General features: G+C 45.2%; 1 long non-coding RNA gene and 5 other non-coding genes across 6 annotated transcripts; 4 read left to right on the top strand and 2 right to left on the bottom strand.

The window, feature by feature from the left end:
- Positions 1–7,011: 7,011 nt before the first annotated feature.
- trnak-cuu (transfer RNA lysine (anticodon CUU)) lies at positions 7,012–7,084 on the top strand. Its single transcript has one exon. It is a non-coding gene; the product is annotated as a tRNA-Lys (tRNA).
- A 1,468-nt stretch (positions 7,085–8,552) lies between these two features.
- On the top strand, positions 8,553–8,625 carry trnak-cuu (transfer RNA lysine (anticodon CUU)). Its single transcript has one exon. It is a non-coding gene; the product is annotated as a tRNA-Lys (tRNA).
- Positions 8,626–11,943: 3,318 nt separating this feature from the next.
- LOC129604271 (uncharacterized) lies at positions 11,944–14,503 on the top strand. The gene is made up of 2 exons (XR_008695031.1): positions 11,944–13,961; positions 14,216–14,503. It is a non-coding gene; the product is annotated as an uncharacterized LOC129604271 (long non-coding RNA).
- Positions 12,602–12,674, bottom strand: trnar-ccu (transfer RNA arginine (anticodon CCU)). The gene has a single exon. It is a non-coding gene; the product is annotated as a tRNA-Arg (tRNA).
- Positions 13,450–13,522, top strand: trnak-cuu (transfer RNA lysine (anticodon CUU)). Its single transcript has one exon. It is a non-coding gene; the product is annotated as a tRNA-Lys (tRNA).
- Positions 14,504–15,779: 1,276 nt separating the features above from the next.
- Positions 15,780–15,852, bottom strand: trnar-ucu (transfer RNA arginine (anticodon UCU)). The gene has a single exon. It is a non-coding gene; the product is annotated as a tRNA-Arg (tRNA).
- Positions 15,853–16,483: the final 631 nt, after the last annotated feature.

Here is a 16,483-nt window from a genome sequence, read left to right as displayed (position 1 = left end):
CCTACATGAAGCATGTCATAAAAATGTATATTTACCTTTACATATAACTGGTCTTAATCCTATTTTAGTTGAGATAACATTGCTAGTTAATCCAAATAATCTAAATTTATGATCATCTTGGAGTTTTATTTAAAAAAATAGTCATAATAGTAAATGAATAGTTAGTGAATACAAGTAGCTACTAACTAATTTCTTAAGTAGTGTAATTTTGGCGCTACTTTATTGTACATTTTCCAGTTACTTCTTAGTCATGAAAACAGGGTACCATTACTGTTACTAAGCATCAAACTGTAAGGTAAAAACTTACATTTTACATACAAATTTAAACTGGGTAAAGGTCTTGCAAGGTCAAATACACAAATTTCAGTAACATTCATTGATATTTAGACTTTCAACACAACCGACAAAGTTTTCAATATTTTGCATTTTTAAGGTAAGTATGAAATGTTTTAGAACTGCATATTGCTGCTATCTTATAGTTAAAATAGAATAACTTAGTTGCATGTGACACACTGATCACGAAACCACTGGGATGGGCCCTGGTATAAAAGAGTCGAGCTTTGCTCTCTGCTCTTGCTCTAAGACAATTTTGGCTGTTCAAACTGTATCACTGTTATAATTCATGCACCAAAATATCTGGCCACTGCTTTGAAACTTGACCAAAACACTTTTGTGCTTGCTTGCAGGTTCATCAGAGGGCAGCATGACCTAGGTCAGCATTTTTCAATAGCTGGACCCTGCATGAGATTAAAGGTGCCTGCACATGTAAAGTTCACTTTTTGGGTATTCTGGTACGTTTATTTGACTCCCTGGGTCACATTAAGACACTCCTGGTGTGTTAGAAGTACGCCCCCTACTTATTTCACATTTTTGAGATCCAATCCGGTTCAAGAACCATCGTTTCAAATTTGGCGGACTGGATACGTCTGCATTTGCTTGACCAATCACAGAACCAGCTTCGGCCCCCCCAGACAAACCTGGACCCCTAAATGTACCTGAAACATTTCGTTTCAGTCCCTCCAGTCACAGACAAAAGAAGAAAAAGTCACTCACTGCGCAGTCTACCATAGGACGTGGCGCTAATGCACCTTTCAGTTGGTTGCCACCTGCCATTTAAAAGACAAAAAGAAGAAGTCACTCAGGTTGAAGAAGCGCCCTGTTCCTCAAGACGTGATCCACCTGCTGCTTCCCCAAACGTAAGTACATGCTTGATACTTATTGGATGTATGTACTCCAGAAGTTTCCTCGTTTTTGATGTAGCTTCCCACCTGTGTAAGGAATGCTAATTGCTAGAACCGTTGAATCTAACAGCTACGGCGACAGAGAGAGACAGTGTTGCAAGGTGCTGACACGCAATTTGGATGAGTCCAAGCCACTCCAGCATTTATCCGGTTCGAATCGTGTGATATATGGTACTGAGGTCATTCACTCAGCTCACATTGTAGCTGCTAGCGTGATGGTAGCGCAGCGTTAGCGGCTAGTGTTAGCAGCTAGCGGCTAGCACTAGTAAGTTATGAGAGTCAGCTGTGTTTCTAATTACTACCGAGCCTGTCGTGTGTATGTTGTAGCCCAACTAGACCCTTGAATTTGGGTTATTGCAAGTTCTATCTAAGTCTAACATGTGTGTTGTTGCTTATCTAGTCAGCTACTTTAGGTGTAAACGTGACGTGTTTTCTTATACAAGCTAACGCATGCCAGCTACCGAAACGCGAGGAGGTTGCTTCTTAAACTGATGCCACTGCAGGCAGTGGACACACGGCTACCTTGTGAAAGAGTTGTTGCTCACCTCAGGAACCAAGGTATGTACATTTAACAGCAGTATGATAATTTTGGCAGTTTTATTTGACAGAGATTTTGGATTTCACATTTTAGTAGTAGTAGTAGTCAATATATATAATATGGCAGACATCCAACAAAGAGTCTCAGGTATGAAAAACTGGACAGCACCCAGCCCTGACATGATCCACGCCTACTGGCTAAAGAAGCTCACTGCAATCCACGAGCGCCTGGCAGCACAAATGAACCAGCTGCTAAGGGATGGGACTCACCCTGAATGGCTAACCGAAGGGCGAACGATCCTGATAGTGAAGGATCCCTCAAAGGGTGCAGTCCCATCCAACTACCAGCCAATAACCTGCCTCTCCATAACATGGAAGCTCATGTCAGGCATCATCGCAGCTAAGATAAGTGGGTACATGGGTCAATACATGAGCGAAGCACAGAAGGGCATTAGTAAGGATACCAGAGGAGCCAAACACCAACTCCTGGTAGACAGAACAGTCGCCCAAGACTGCAGAATGCGACACACCAACCTGTGCACAGCCTGGATCGACTACAAGAAAGCCTATGACTCAATGCCACACACATGGATCACTGAATGCTTGGAGCTGTACAACATCAACAGAACTCTAAGGGCCTTCATTGCAAACTCGATGAGGTTGTGGAGAACCACCCTTGAAGCCAATGGGAAGCCACTTGCCCAAGTATCCATCAAATGTGGCATATACCAAGGAGATGCACTGTCCCCACTGCTGTTCTGCATAGGTCTGAACCCCCTCAGCCAAATAATAAACAAGACTGGCTATGGATACCGACTCCGGAACGGGACCACCATAAGTCACCTCCTCTACATGGATGACATCAAGCTGTACGCCAAGAGTGAGCGAGACATCGACTCACTGATCCACACCACCAGGATCTACAGCTCGGACATCGGGATGTCATTCGGGCTCGAGAAATGTGGGAGGATGGTGACAAAGAGAGGCAAGGGAATCCACACAGAAGGGGTCTCACTCCCAGAAGGAACAATAGCAGACATTGAGGACAATTACAAGTACCTTGGAATACCACAGGCAAACGGCAACCTTGAACAGGCAACAAGGAATGCGGCAACAGCCAAATACCTCCAACGAGTAAGGCAAGTCCTAAGAAGCCAGCTCAATGGCAAGAACAAATCCCGGGCAATAAACAGCTACGCTCTGCCAGTGATCAGATACCCTGCGGGAATAATAAGGTGGCCAAAGGAAGAGATACAGACCACAGATGTTAAGACACGAAAGCTCCTCACCATGCATGGAGGGTTCCACCCCAAATCCAGCACCCTGAGACTGTACGCTAGCCGCAAGGAAGGAGGCCGAGGACTAGTGAGCGTGAGAGCCACTATCCAGAATGAAACATCCAAGATCCATAAGTACATCAAGGATAAGGCCCCGACAGATGACGTGCTGACTGAATGTCTCAGGCAGTGGAGAACAGAGGATGAGATGCTGGAAGAGGGACCATCATGGGAGGACAAGCCCTTGCACGGGATGTACCACCGGAATATAACTGAAGTGGCTGATCTCAACAAATCCTACCAATGGCTTGAAAGGGCTGGGCTGAAGGACAGCACAGAGGCACTCATCCTGGCCTCACAGGAGCAGGCCCTGAGCACCAGAGCCATAGAGGCCCAGATCTACCACACCAGACAAGACCCAAGGTGTAGACTGTGCAAAAAGGCCCCAGAGACGGTCCAGCACATAACTGCAGGGTGTAAGATGCTGGCAGGCAAAGCATACATGGAACGCCATAACCAAGTGGCTGGCATAGTATACAGGTACATCTGCGCGGAGTATGGACTGGAAACCCCAAGGTCAAAGTGGGAAACACCTCCCAAGGTGGTAGAGAACGAGCGAGCCAAGATCCTGTGGGACTTCCAGATCCAGACTGACAGAATGGTAATGGCGAACCAACCAGACATTGTGGTGGTGGATAAAGAGCAGAGGAAAGCCGTAGTGGTGGATGTGGCAATACCAAGCGATGGCAACATCAGGAAAAAGGAACATGAGAAACTAGAGAAATACCAAGGGCTCAGAGAAGAACTGGAGAAGGCTTGGAAGGTGAAGGCCACAGTGGTGCCTGTGGTGATCGGAGCACTAGGGGCTGTGACCCCCAAACTGGAGGAGTGGCTACGACAGATCCCTGGAAAAACATCCGAAATCTCAGTCCAGAAAAGTGCAATCCTAGGAACAGCAAGGATACTGCGCAGAACCCTCAAGCTCCCTGGCCTCTGGTAGAGGACCCGAGCTTGGAAAGTGGATGAGACCACCCGCGGAGGGTGAGAATAGAGTGTGTATATATAAAACTCCCTTCTCACCCCACTTTGACCTTGGGGTTTCCAGTCCATACTCTGCACAGATGTTCCTGTATACTATGCCAGCCACTTGGTTATGGCGTTCCATGTATGCTTTCCCTGCCAGCATCTTACACCCTGCAGTTATGTGCTGGACCGTCTCAGGGGCCTCTTTGCACAGTCTACACCTTGGGTCTTGTCTGGTGTGGTAGATCTGGGCCTCTATGGCTCTGGTGCTCAGGGCCTGCTCCTGTGCGGCCAGGATGAGTGCCTCTGTGCTGTCCTTCAGCCCAGCCCTTTCAAGCCATTTCAAGGCACTTTCAAGTCCCACAGCGGGGAAATTCCCATCAGCAGCCAGGTTACCCGGCGCTAGTCCGACAGTGGAAGCAAATTGCAGTACAAACAGTAATAAAACGCACACACATACAGTATCACACAGTACAAGTGGAAACCTTGCTGGAATTTTTTCTTGGGTTCATCAGGACAGATAGATAAGGTCGGAGAGCAGACAGTGAGACTGTAAGGAGGGGAGGGGGGGGGGGGGTGTATCTGAATCAGTGTAGTGAAGTGTTGTTTATAGAAGTATGACCGAGGCCGACCAAGATGTTTACAGGTCAGTCCAACAGTTGTCCTTGAAGGGAGTCACAATAAGGGGAAGAGGATAGATAGAGGCACAGCTGGTGAGCTAGATTGGACCCGGGAAGGGAGGGGTGAGGGAGAAGGGACAGAGTAATACACAGCCAAATTTAATACATTTTAACAATCCATGACTAATTTGTCTAGATCAGTACTCCAATCGGTCAGAACTCAGGGCTTCTTCGCCTCTTGTGGGACCATGGGTCACCCGTGACATCTCCTCAAGCCTGTCAGACAAGGCTGTCACCATATTCACCAAGTGTTCAGTCTGTCTGCAGATGTTATCCCTCTGTCTCTTGTCTTCCTCCGTACGGGCTGAGATCTTATTAGTCAGTCCTGTGATCCGGGCATCCGAACGGGCTGAGATGATCCTCTGGTGTAATTCCGTCAGCCGAGTAACCATGGCCCCCGTCGGCGTTTGCAGCTCCACAGCCGGTGGACACGCCAATGAGCCGGCCACAGATTTTCCAATCTTTCCAATCTTCCGATGAAGCAGGGCACCACCAAAGCCAATCATGAGTAGCCCAGTTATCAAAGTCCAAAATATGAATAGATCCTCTGCATCCTCGATGGACAGAGGCTCCAGACACAGGGGGCACCAGGAATCCCACGCGTCCCGCACGTAGCCGGAGGCAAAAGTCCCCAAGGGGCAGAGGGGTTCTCCTGGAGATTCTTTCCTTTGTGAAAACATTTTGTCCAATGCGCTGAGTGACCAGTTGATTAGCTCCATGTTCAAAAATGTTATTCCAGAATAGCAGATCAGGGTGCTCAGAAAAAGACAAGACAAGGACACTGCAAGCAAAAGCAGAGTGGGAGCAGAGAGAAAACACGTCTGCACTCCTCGAGAGGCGGAAGTAGAAGGACACAGGAAAGATTAAAGGACACAGATAGCAGATAGGCTGAAAGTAACAGGCAGGGTGCAACTGAGGGATGTAAAAGCAAGACAGTATGCTACCTGGGACTGCAAGGAGCCGCGTTTAAAGTGCCATCTATATGAAGAGATCCGGCTCTGAAAGAGACCCGCTCATGAGCACTGCGCCTGGGGGACCCAAAACCCTGCATCACAACATACAGCAACTGCCCTTACCTGTAGCGATTTCACACGAACACACCCCACCACTGCAGCCACAGATAAACCCAAAGCAGTACAGAAAGATGAATGATCTCTCTGATAGCTGGAATTTGCTATAATCTCAATTTGCCCACAATCCCTGGCCTAGGAAGCCAGTGCCTTATCCAGTAGGCCACTAGGGCTTCACATTGAGCACTGCTTTTTTCACACCGAGCCCAAATCCAGAGTGTCTTTGCAAAATTCAAAGTGTGTCAGGTTTCAGTAAGGGACATATTAAAAAGTGAATGGTGAGCTTGGCCTGGGTGGATTAAAGCCCCACAGTGGGCGCTGAGCTTTGATTTTCGGCCGTGCCTTCTTCTATAAAGTACTTCACTTTTGCAACACCTGCTACTTCCAGTTTTTGTATTTACACACTTACCACAGATGGCGCTGTGTTTTTTTCACACCAAGCCCAAATTCAGACTCTCTTTGCATAATTGAAAGAGTGTCAGGTTTTAGTAAAGAACATATTAAAAAGTGAATGGTGAACTTGGCTTGCGTAAGTTTTCAATTCATTCTATTATCTTGCTCTGTCCCTAATGGACACCAGGGACAAGTGAGTGATGCCTGTGTAAGTTGACTGGTCTGAAATCATAGACTCAAGAGTCACATTCATCTTGCAGCCTGATGTAATGCAATAATAATTCTGGGTCTTGTCTATCTGCTCATTTGAACCTGTGTCCAGGTTGTCACGCTTTCTAATAGCATTAGGCAGTTAGTGCTTGTCGATAAGCTTTAGGAGAGGATGGTTTTGATCCATTGACCTCTTGAACGCAGGCTCAGCACTCTATGGTGTAAGCTCAAGACATATTAGAAAGTGAATGTTGATGTTGAATTGTGTACGTATCCTACTCCTCCAAACAGCGACAGATGAGTGACTCCTGTTTAAGCTGATTGGTCTGAAATCACAGAATCAAGAGTTACACTAATTCTGAAGACTGAAATAATGCAATAAAAATTCTGAGCCTGTCTGTCTGTTCATCTGATCCTGTGTCTTGAATTTCCTGCCGTCTGATACATTTACCATTGTTGACCTTTTTTTTAATTAAAAGCAGAATCTTTGTGTATTGACACAGATCAGCCAGGAAGGAAACCATACGTTTACCCACAGAGGCCTGAGGTTGCCAATTGCATGGAAAAAAAGTTATTTATTGCCTGGCTAGCTCAGTTGGTGGAGCATGAGACTCTTAATCTCAGGGTCGTGGGTTCAAGCCCCACGTTGGGCGCTGATCTTTGAGTTCTGGTCGTACCTTCTTCTATAAAGTACTTCACTTTTGCAACACCTGCTACTTCCAGTTTTTGTATTTACACACTTACCACAGATGGCCCTCCAAGTCTGAGTGGTTTGAAAGCCCTTGCCTATTAACTTCTCATTACGGTTACAACAGTGTTTCTTTCCTGTGAGGTTCCTTTACGGGAAATGAGTGTGTTCAGTCATTTGTGCCTAGTATTAACTACAAGTTTAAAGTTGACCACTCAAGTTGCTTTCTATCTGATCACGTGTTACACTTTGATGTGTTATCGTAGGTCAAACGGTTGCAAAAAGTCTTGTGGTGTTAAAAAGATCAGGAGGAGGTGGACAACTGAAACCCTGCGTAGGGTCTTGAATTACTTTTTTCCTAATAACCAGCACAGAGGGAAGAATGATGTCTCTGGAAGCTAGAATTTTCCACAATTTCAAGGTTGATGGTGTGGAGGCTGGCTAATTGCAAGTGGCTTCATAGCTAGACAGTGGAATTAGCATACAGGTAGTGCATGTTGCAAAAGTTAGCAGAGGATGGTTTCGATCCATCGACCTCTGGGTTATGGGCCCAGCACTCTTCCGCTGCGCCTCTCTGCTGAAACCCACCCTAGATGGGACTCGAACCCACAATCCCTGTCTTAGGAGGCCAGTGCCTTATCCATTAGGTCACCAGACCGTCACCTTGTGCAGTGTTTTTTTCACACCGAGCCCTAATTCAGACTCTCTTTGCATAATTGAAAGTGTGTCAGGTTTCAATAAAGAACATATTAAAAAGTGAATGGTGAACTTGGCCTGCGTATGTTTTCAATTCATTCTATTATCTTGCTCTGTCCCTAATGAACACCAGGGACAAGTGAGTGATGTCTGTGAAAGTTGACTGGTCTGAAATTATAGACTCAAGAGTCACAATCATCTTGCAGCCTGATGTAATGCACTAATAATTCTGGGTCTTGTCTATCCGCTCATTTGAACCTGTGTCCAGGTTGTCACGCTTTCTAATAGAATTAGGCAGTTAGTGCTTGTCGATAGGCTTTAGGAGAGGATGGTTTTGATCCATTGACCTCTTGAGTGCAGGCTCAGCACTCTATGGTGTAAGCTCAAGACATATTAGAAAGTGAATGTTGATGTGGACTTGTGTACGTATCCTACTCCTCCAAACAGCGACAGATGAGTGACTCCTGCTTAAGTTGATTGGTCTGAAATCACAGAATCTAGAGTCACACTAATTATGAAGACTGAAATAATACAATAAATATTCTGAGCCTGTCTGTCTGTTCATCTGATCCTGTGTCTTGAATTTCCTGCCGTCTGATACATTTACCATTGTTGACCTTTTTTTTTAATTAAAAGCAGAATCTTTGTGTATTGACAAAGATCAGCCAGGAAGGAAACCATACGTTTACCCACAGAGGCCTGAGGTTGCCAATTGCATGGAAAAAAAGTCATTTATTGCCTGGCTAGCTCAGTTGGTAGAGCATGAGACTCTTAATCTCAGGGTCGTGGGTTCAAGCCCCATGTTGGGCGCTGATCTTTGAGTTCTGGTTGTACCTTCTTCTATAAAGTACTTCACTTTTGCAACACCTGCTACTTCCAGTTTTTGTATTTACACACTTACCACAGATGGCGCTCCAAGTCTGAGTGGTTTGAAAGCCCTTGCCTATTAACTTCTCATTACGGTAACAACAGTGTTTCTTTCCTGTGAGGTTCCTTTATGGGAAATGAGTGTGTTCAGTCATTTGTGCCTAGTATTAACTACAAGTTTAAAGTTGACCACTCAAGTTGCTTTCTATCTGATCACGTGTTACATTTTGATGTGTTATCGTAGGTAACTAGTGGAACTAGACGAGGACTAGTGAGCGTGAGAGCCACTATCCAGGATGAAACATCCAAGATCCATAAGTACATCAAGGATAAGGCCCCGACAGATGACGTGCTGAGTGAATGTCTCAGGCAGTGGAGAACAGAGGATGAGATGCTGGAAGAGGGACCATCATGGGAGGACAAGCCTTTGCACGGGATGTACCACCGGAATATAACTGAAGTGGCTGATCTCAACAAATCCTACCAATGGCTTGAAAGGGCTGGGCTGAAGGACAGCACAGAGGCACTCATCCTGGCTGCACAGGAGCAGGCCCTGAGCACCAGAGCCATAGAGGCCCAGATCTACCACACCAGACAAGACCCAAGGTGTAGACTGTGCAAAGAGGCCCCAGAGACGGTCCAGCACATAACTGCAGGGTGTAAGATGCTGGCAGGCAAAGCATACATGGAACGCCATAACCAAGTGGCTGACATAGTATACAGGAACATCTGCGCGGAGTATGGACTGGAAACCCCAAGGTCAAAGTGGGAAACACCTCCCAAGGTGGTAGAGAACGAGCGAGCCAAGATCCTGTGGGACTTCCAGATCCAGACTGACAGAATGGTAATGGCGAACCAACCAGACATTGTGGTGGTGGATAAAGAGCAGAGGAAAGCCGTAGTGGTGGATGTGGCAATACTAAGCGATGGCAACATCAGGAAAAAGGAACATGAGAAACTAGAGAAATACCAAGGGCTCAGAGAAGAACTGGAGAAGGCTTGGAAGGTGAAGGCCACAGTGGTGCCTGTGGTGATCGGAGCACTAGGGGCTGTGACCCCCAAACTGGAGGAGTGGCTACGACAGATCCCTGGAAAAACATCCGAAATCTCAGTCCAGAAAAGTGCAATCCTAGGAACAGCAAGGATACTGCGCAGAACCCTCAAGCTCCCTGGCCTCTGGTAGAGGACCCGAGCTTGTAAAGTGGATGAGACCACCCGCGGAGGGTGAGAATAGAGTGTGTATATATAAAACTCCCTTCTCACCCCACTTTAACCTTGGGGTTTCCAGTCCATACTCTGCGCAGATGTTCCTGTATACTATGCCAGCCACTTGGTTATGGCGTTCCATGTATGCTTTCCCTGCCAGCATCTTACACCCTGCAGTTATGTGCTGGACCGTCTCAGGGGCCTCTTTGCACAGTCTACACCTTGGGTCTTGTTTGGTGTGGTAGATCTGGGCCTCTATGGCTCTGGTGCTCAGGGCCTGCTCCTGTGCGGCCAGGATGAGTGCCTCTGTGCTGTCTTTCAGCCCAGCCCTTTCAAGCCATTTCAAGCCACTTTCAAGTCCCACAGCGGGGAAATTCCCATCAGCAGCCAGGTTACCCGGCGCTAGTCCGACAGTGGAAGCAAATTGCAGTACAAACAGTAATAAAACGCACACACATACAGTATCATACAGTACAAGTGGAAACCTTGCTGGAATTTTTTCTTGGGTTCATCAGGACAGATAGATAAGGTCGGAGAGCAGACAGTGAGACTGTAAGGAGGGGAGGGGGGGGGGGTGTATCTGAATCAGTGTAGTGAAGTGTTGTTTATAGAAGTATGACCGAGGCCGACCAAGATGTTTACAGGTCAGTCCAACAGTTGTCCTTGAAGGGAGTCACAATAAGGGGAAGAGGATAGATAGAGGCACAGCTGGTGAGCTAGATTGGACCCGGGAAGGGAGGGGTGAGGGAGAAGGGACAGAGTAATACACAGCCAAATTTAATACATTTTAACAATCCATGACTAATTTGTCTAGATCAGTACTCCAATCGGTCAGAACTCAGGGCTTCTTCGCCTCTTGTGGGACCATGGGTCACCCGTGACATCTCCTCAAGCCTGTCAGACAAGGCTGTCACCATATTCACCAAGTGTTCAGTCTGTCTGCAGATGTTATCCCTCTGTCTCTTGTCTTCCTCCGTACGGGCTGAGATCTTATTAGTCAGTCCTGTGATCCGGGCATCCGAACGGGCTGAGATGTTACAGATCAGTCCTTCAATCCGGGCAATCCTCTGGTGTAATTCCGTCAGCCGAGTAACCATGGCCCCCGTCGGCGTTTGCAGCTCCACAGCCGGTGGACACGCCAATGAGCCGGCCACAGATTTTCCAATCTTTCCAATCTTCCGATAAAGCAGGGCACCACCAAAGCCAATCATGAGTAGCCCAGTTATCAAAGTCCAAAATATGAATAGATCCTCTGCATCCTCGATGGACAGAGGCTCCAGACACAGGGGGCACCAGGAATCCCACGCGTCCCGCACGTAGCCGGAGGCAAAACTCCAGAAGGGGCAGAGGGGTTCCCCCGGAGATTCTTTCCTTTGTGAAAACATTTTGTCCAATGCGCTGAGTGACCAGTTGATTAGCTCTATGTTCAAAAATGTTATTCCAGAATAGCAGATCAGGGTGCTCAGAAAAAGACAAGACAAGGACACTGCAAGCAAAAGCAGAGTGGGAGCAGAGAGAAAACACGTCTGCACTCCTCAAGAGGCGGAAGTAGAAGGACACAGGAAAGATTAAAGGACACAGATAGCAGATAGGCTAAAGGTAACAGGCAGGGTGCAACTGAGGGATGTAAAAGCAAGACAGTATGCTACCTGGGACTGCAAGGAGCCGCGTTTAAAGCGCCATCTATATGAAGAGATCCGGCTCTGAAAGAGACCCGCTCATGAGCACTGCGCCTGGGGGACCCAAAACCCTGCATCACAACATACAGCAACTGCCCTTACCTGTAGCGATTTCACACGAACACACCCCACCACTGCAGCCACGGATAAACCCAAAGCAGTACAGAAAGATGAATGATCTCTCTGATAGCTGGAATTTACTATAATCTCAATTTGCCCACAATCCCTGGCCTAGGAAGGCAGTGCCTTATCCAGTAGGCCACTAGGGCTTCACATTGAGCACTGCTTTTTTCACACCAAGCCCAAATCCAGAGTGTCTTTGCAAAATTCAAAGTGTGTCAGGTTTCAGTAAGGGACATATTAAAAAGTGAATGGTGAGCTTGGCCTGGGTGGATTAAAGCCCCACAGTGGGCGCTGAGCTTTGATTTTCGGCCGTGCCTTCTTCTATAAAGTACTTCACTTTTGCAACACCTGCTACTTCCAGTTTTTGTATTTACACACTTACCAAAGATGGCCCTCCAAGTCTGAGTGGTTTGAAAGCCCTTGCCTATTAACTTCTCATTACGGTAACAACACTGTTTCTTTCCTGTGAGGTTCCTTTACGGGAAATGAGTGTGTTCAGTCATTTGTGCCTAGTATTAACTACAAGTTTAAAGTTGACCACTCAAGTTGCTTTCTATCTGATCACGTGTTACACTTTGATGTGTTATCATAGGTCAAACGGTTGCAAAAAGTCTTGTGGTGTTAAAAAGATCAGGAGGAGGTGGACAACTGAAATCCTGCGTAGGGTCTTGAATTACTTTTTTCCTAATAACCAGCACAGAGGGAAGAATGATGTCTCTGGAAGCTAGAATTTGCCACAATTTCAAGGTTGATGGTGTGGAGCCTGGCTAATTGCAAGTGGCTTCATAGCTAGACAGTGGAATTAGCATACAGGTAGTGCATGTTGCAAAAGTTAGCAGAGGATGGTTTCGATTCATCGACCTCTGGGTTATGGGCCCAGCACGCTTCCGCTGCGCCACTCTGCTGAAACCCACCCTAGATGGGACTCGAACCCACAATCCCTGGCTTAGGAGGCCAGTGCCTTATCCATTAGGCCACTAGGGTTTCATCTTGTGCAGTGTTTTTTTCACACCGAGCCCAAATTCAGACTCTCTTTGCATAATTGAAAGTGTGTCAGGTTTCAGTAAAGAACATATTAAAAAGTGAATGGTGAACTTGGCCTGCGTATGTTTTCAAGTCATTCTATTATCTTGCTCTGTCCCTAATGAACTCCAGGGACAAGTGAGTGATGCCTGTGAAAGTTGACTGGTCTGAAATCATAGACTCAAGAGTCACAATCCTCTTGCAGCCTGATGTAATGCACTAATACTTCTGGGTCTTGTCTATCCGCTCTCTTGAACCTGTGTCCAGGTTGTCACGCTTTCTAATAGAATTAGGCAGTTAATGCTTGTCGATAAGCTTCAGGAGAGAATGGTTTTGATCCATTGACCTCTTGAATGCAGACTCAGCACTCTATGGTGTAAGCTCAAGACATATTAGAAAGTGAATGTTGATGTGGACTTGTGTACGTATCCTACTCCTCCAAACATCGACAGATGAGTGACTCCTGTTTAAGCTGATTGGTCTGAAATCACAGAATCAAGAGTTACACTAATTCTGAAGACTGAAATAATGCAATAAAAATTATGAGCCTGTCTGTCTGTTCATCTGATCCTGTGTCTTGAATTTCCTGCCGTCTGATACAATTACCATTGTTGACCTTTTTTTTTAATTAAAAGCAGAATCTTTGTGTATTGACACAGATCAGCCAGGAAGGAAACCATACGTTTACCCACAGAGGCCTGAGGTTGCCAATTGTATGGAAAAAAAGTCATTTATTGCCTGGCTAGCTCAGTCGGTAGAGCATGAGACTCTTAATCTCAGGGTCGTGGGATTGAGCCCCACGTTGGACGCTGAGCTTTGATTTTTGGCTGTGCCTTCTTCTATAAAGTACTTCACTTTTGCAACACCTGCTACTTCCAGTTTTTGTATTTACACACTTACCACAGATGGCGCCCCAAGTCTGAGTGCTTCGAAAGCCCTTGCCTATTAACTTCTCATTACGGTAACAACAGTGTTTCTTTCCTGTGAGGTTCCTATACGAGAAATGAGTGTGTTCAGTCATTTGTGCCTAGTATTACCTACAAGTTTAAAGTTGACAACTTAAGTTGCTTTCTATCTGATCACGTGTTACACTTTGATGTGTTATCATAGGTCAAACTGTTGCAAAACGTTTTGTGGTGTTAAAAAGATCAGGAATCCCAGTTGCCCATATGCAAGGATGCTGTCAAACAGAGAAATCACTGCAGACTGTTGGTACACGGACATCTGCTGCCCAGCTCAGGAGTGAAGGTATATAAGTTTGTATGTACCAACAGTAAGATAGGCAATAGAAGATTTTAATTGGTATATACTGTTTAGATTTTATATTTGAATTGTAACAACTGTTTATCTGTTGTTTTAGCACAGACAGGCCTGTCCTCTTCTTTGGTTTAATTTTTTGTCTGGTATTGTGTGTTCTTACATTAGAGAAGGTTTTGACCTACATAATAATGAACATTTCACTAATCTACAATTCTGATTGCACTACCTTTTGTTTTGATGAGGTGATGGTGAGGACAGCCACAGCTTCCATCTGGTAGAGGACTGCTTCCGCTCAGTCTTCCAAATAGTGATGAGAACAAGGATCACCACATCTCCCTGTTTACCCTACTTTCATGCATTTCGTCTGCAAGGCCCTGCAAAAGCTTCTCCTTCGTCCTCAAACCCCCAGACTTCTTAATTAACTCAGTAACCTATACATTGCACATTGGAGTGTGAAGGTAACAGTTTGTTCTAGCTTTGGAGTAGTGGTGTATTTTTTTGGTTTACAATAAAGTTGGCTTTAACTATTATGTATTTCACTGAACTCTGTTTCTGAAGGGAAAACACTTTTATTTAGGAAATCATAGTATTGAAATTACATGTTTTTCTCTTTCTAATATGGTAAGCTATAAAGTTGAAGCGGCCATAAATAAAACACATATAAATTATATATAAATAAAGTTAAAAAAATTCTTAATGAGTGTTGCACTCACAAAAAACACATTTTTACTCAAATGGTCTACATCAATCATACTATGAGTGTTTTAGTGTTTTATCCATCAGGAAACTGCCTTCATCTACAACCCAAGCATGAAGAAGCATGAAGAGATGGCAACTCAGATTCTTCACCCCAGGAATCCTCAGCACCAGCTCACTAGCCTCTGTAGACTAGATACCTGTAACAACTTTAGATACAGAGACATATTACTGTCAAATTTATCATGAATCACAAAAAAACATAATTAAAAGCAGTAAAAATACGTTAGGTCAATATATAATTTGAACCAATGCTTTTTGTTCCCAGGAAGGTCATGCAGTGATTGCTCTAAATATTAATGCACATTTTTTAAATAAACTTATGTCAGAGCAGCAGCACAAGTAAGACAAAAACATGAAAGGTGTAAATGTAAAATGTATTTATATTATTTCAGCTATGCTCTCAAACTTATTTATTTGTTTAATGTAAGCTAAAGTAGTGTTTTCTATTAACGAGAGTTTTCCAGGTAAGTCGTGTTGTGAATATTGAAGCTGCACACGCCATTTAGCATAAGCATTAGCAACCGCTAGTCACTTTGCAAATTACATAAATCAATTAAATTGAAGTAAATGCGACATTACCAATGAGACATATCTTGCATCAGCCGAAATGTGGCGACTTCAACAGCCTCCTCTTCAGCTTCAGGGTCAGATTCGGGATCATAGACGTATGGTTCCACTACGCTACGAACTATCTGATCACGTGTTACACTTTGATGTGTTATCATAGCTCAAACGGTTGCAAAAAAGTCTTGTGGTGTTAAAAAGTTCAGGAGGAGGTGGACAACTGAAATCCTGCGTAGGGTCTTGAATTACTTTTTTCCTAATAACCAGCACAGAGGGAAGAATGATGTCTCTGGAAGCTAGAATTTGCCACAATTTCAAGGTTGATGGTGTGGAGGCTGCCTAATTGCAAGTGGCTTCAAAGCTAGACAGTGGAATAAGCATAGAGGTACTGCATGTTGCAAAAATTAGCAGAGGATGGTTTCGATCCATAGACCTCTGGGTTATGGGCCCAGCACGCTTCCGCTGCGCCACTCTGCTGAAACCCACCCTAGATGGGACTGGAACCCACAATCCCTGGCTTAGAAGGCCAGTGCCTTATCCATTAGGCCACTAGGGCTTCACCTTGTGCAGTGTTTTTTTCACACCGAGCCCAAATTCAGACTCTCTTTGCATAATTGAAAGTGTGTCAGGTTTCAGTAAAGAACATATTAAAAAGTGAATGGTGAACTTGGCCTGCGTATGTTTTCAAGTCATTCTATTATCTTGCTCTGTCCCTAATGAACTCCAGGGACAAGTGAGTGATGCCTGTGAAAGTTGACTGGTCTGAAATCATAGACTCAAGAGTCACAATCATCTTGCAGCCTGATGTAATGCACTAATACTTCTGGGTCTTGTCTATCCGCTCATTTGAACCTGTGTCCAGGTTGTCACGCTTTCTAATAGCATTAGGCAGTTAGTGCTTGTCGATAAGCTTTAGGAGAGGATGGTTTTGATCCATTGACCTCTTGAATGCAGACTCAGCAGTCTATGGTGTAAGCTCAAGACATATAAGAAAGTGAATGTTGATGTGGACTTGTGTACGTATCCTACTCCTCCAAACAGCGACAGATGAGTGACTCCTGCTTAAGCTGATTGGTCTGAAATCACAGAATCAATAGTTACACTAATTCTGAAGACTGAAGTAATGCAATAAAAGTTCTGAGCCTGTCTGTCTGTTCATCTGATCCTGTGTCTTGAATTTCCTGCCG

The sequence above is a fragment of the Betta splendens genome, chromosome 6, assembly GCF_900634795.4.
Source record: "Betta splendens chromosome 6, fBetSpl5.4, whole genome shotgun sequence".
Classification (NCBI taxonomy): domain Eukaryota; kingdom Metazoa; phylum Chordata; class Actinopteri; order Anabantiformes; family Osphronemidae; genus Betta; species Betta splendens.
The sequence above is the reverse complement of the archived record's forward strand: the minus strand, read 5'-3'. Positions and strand labels throughout refer to the sequence as shown.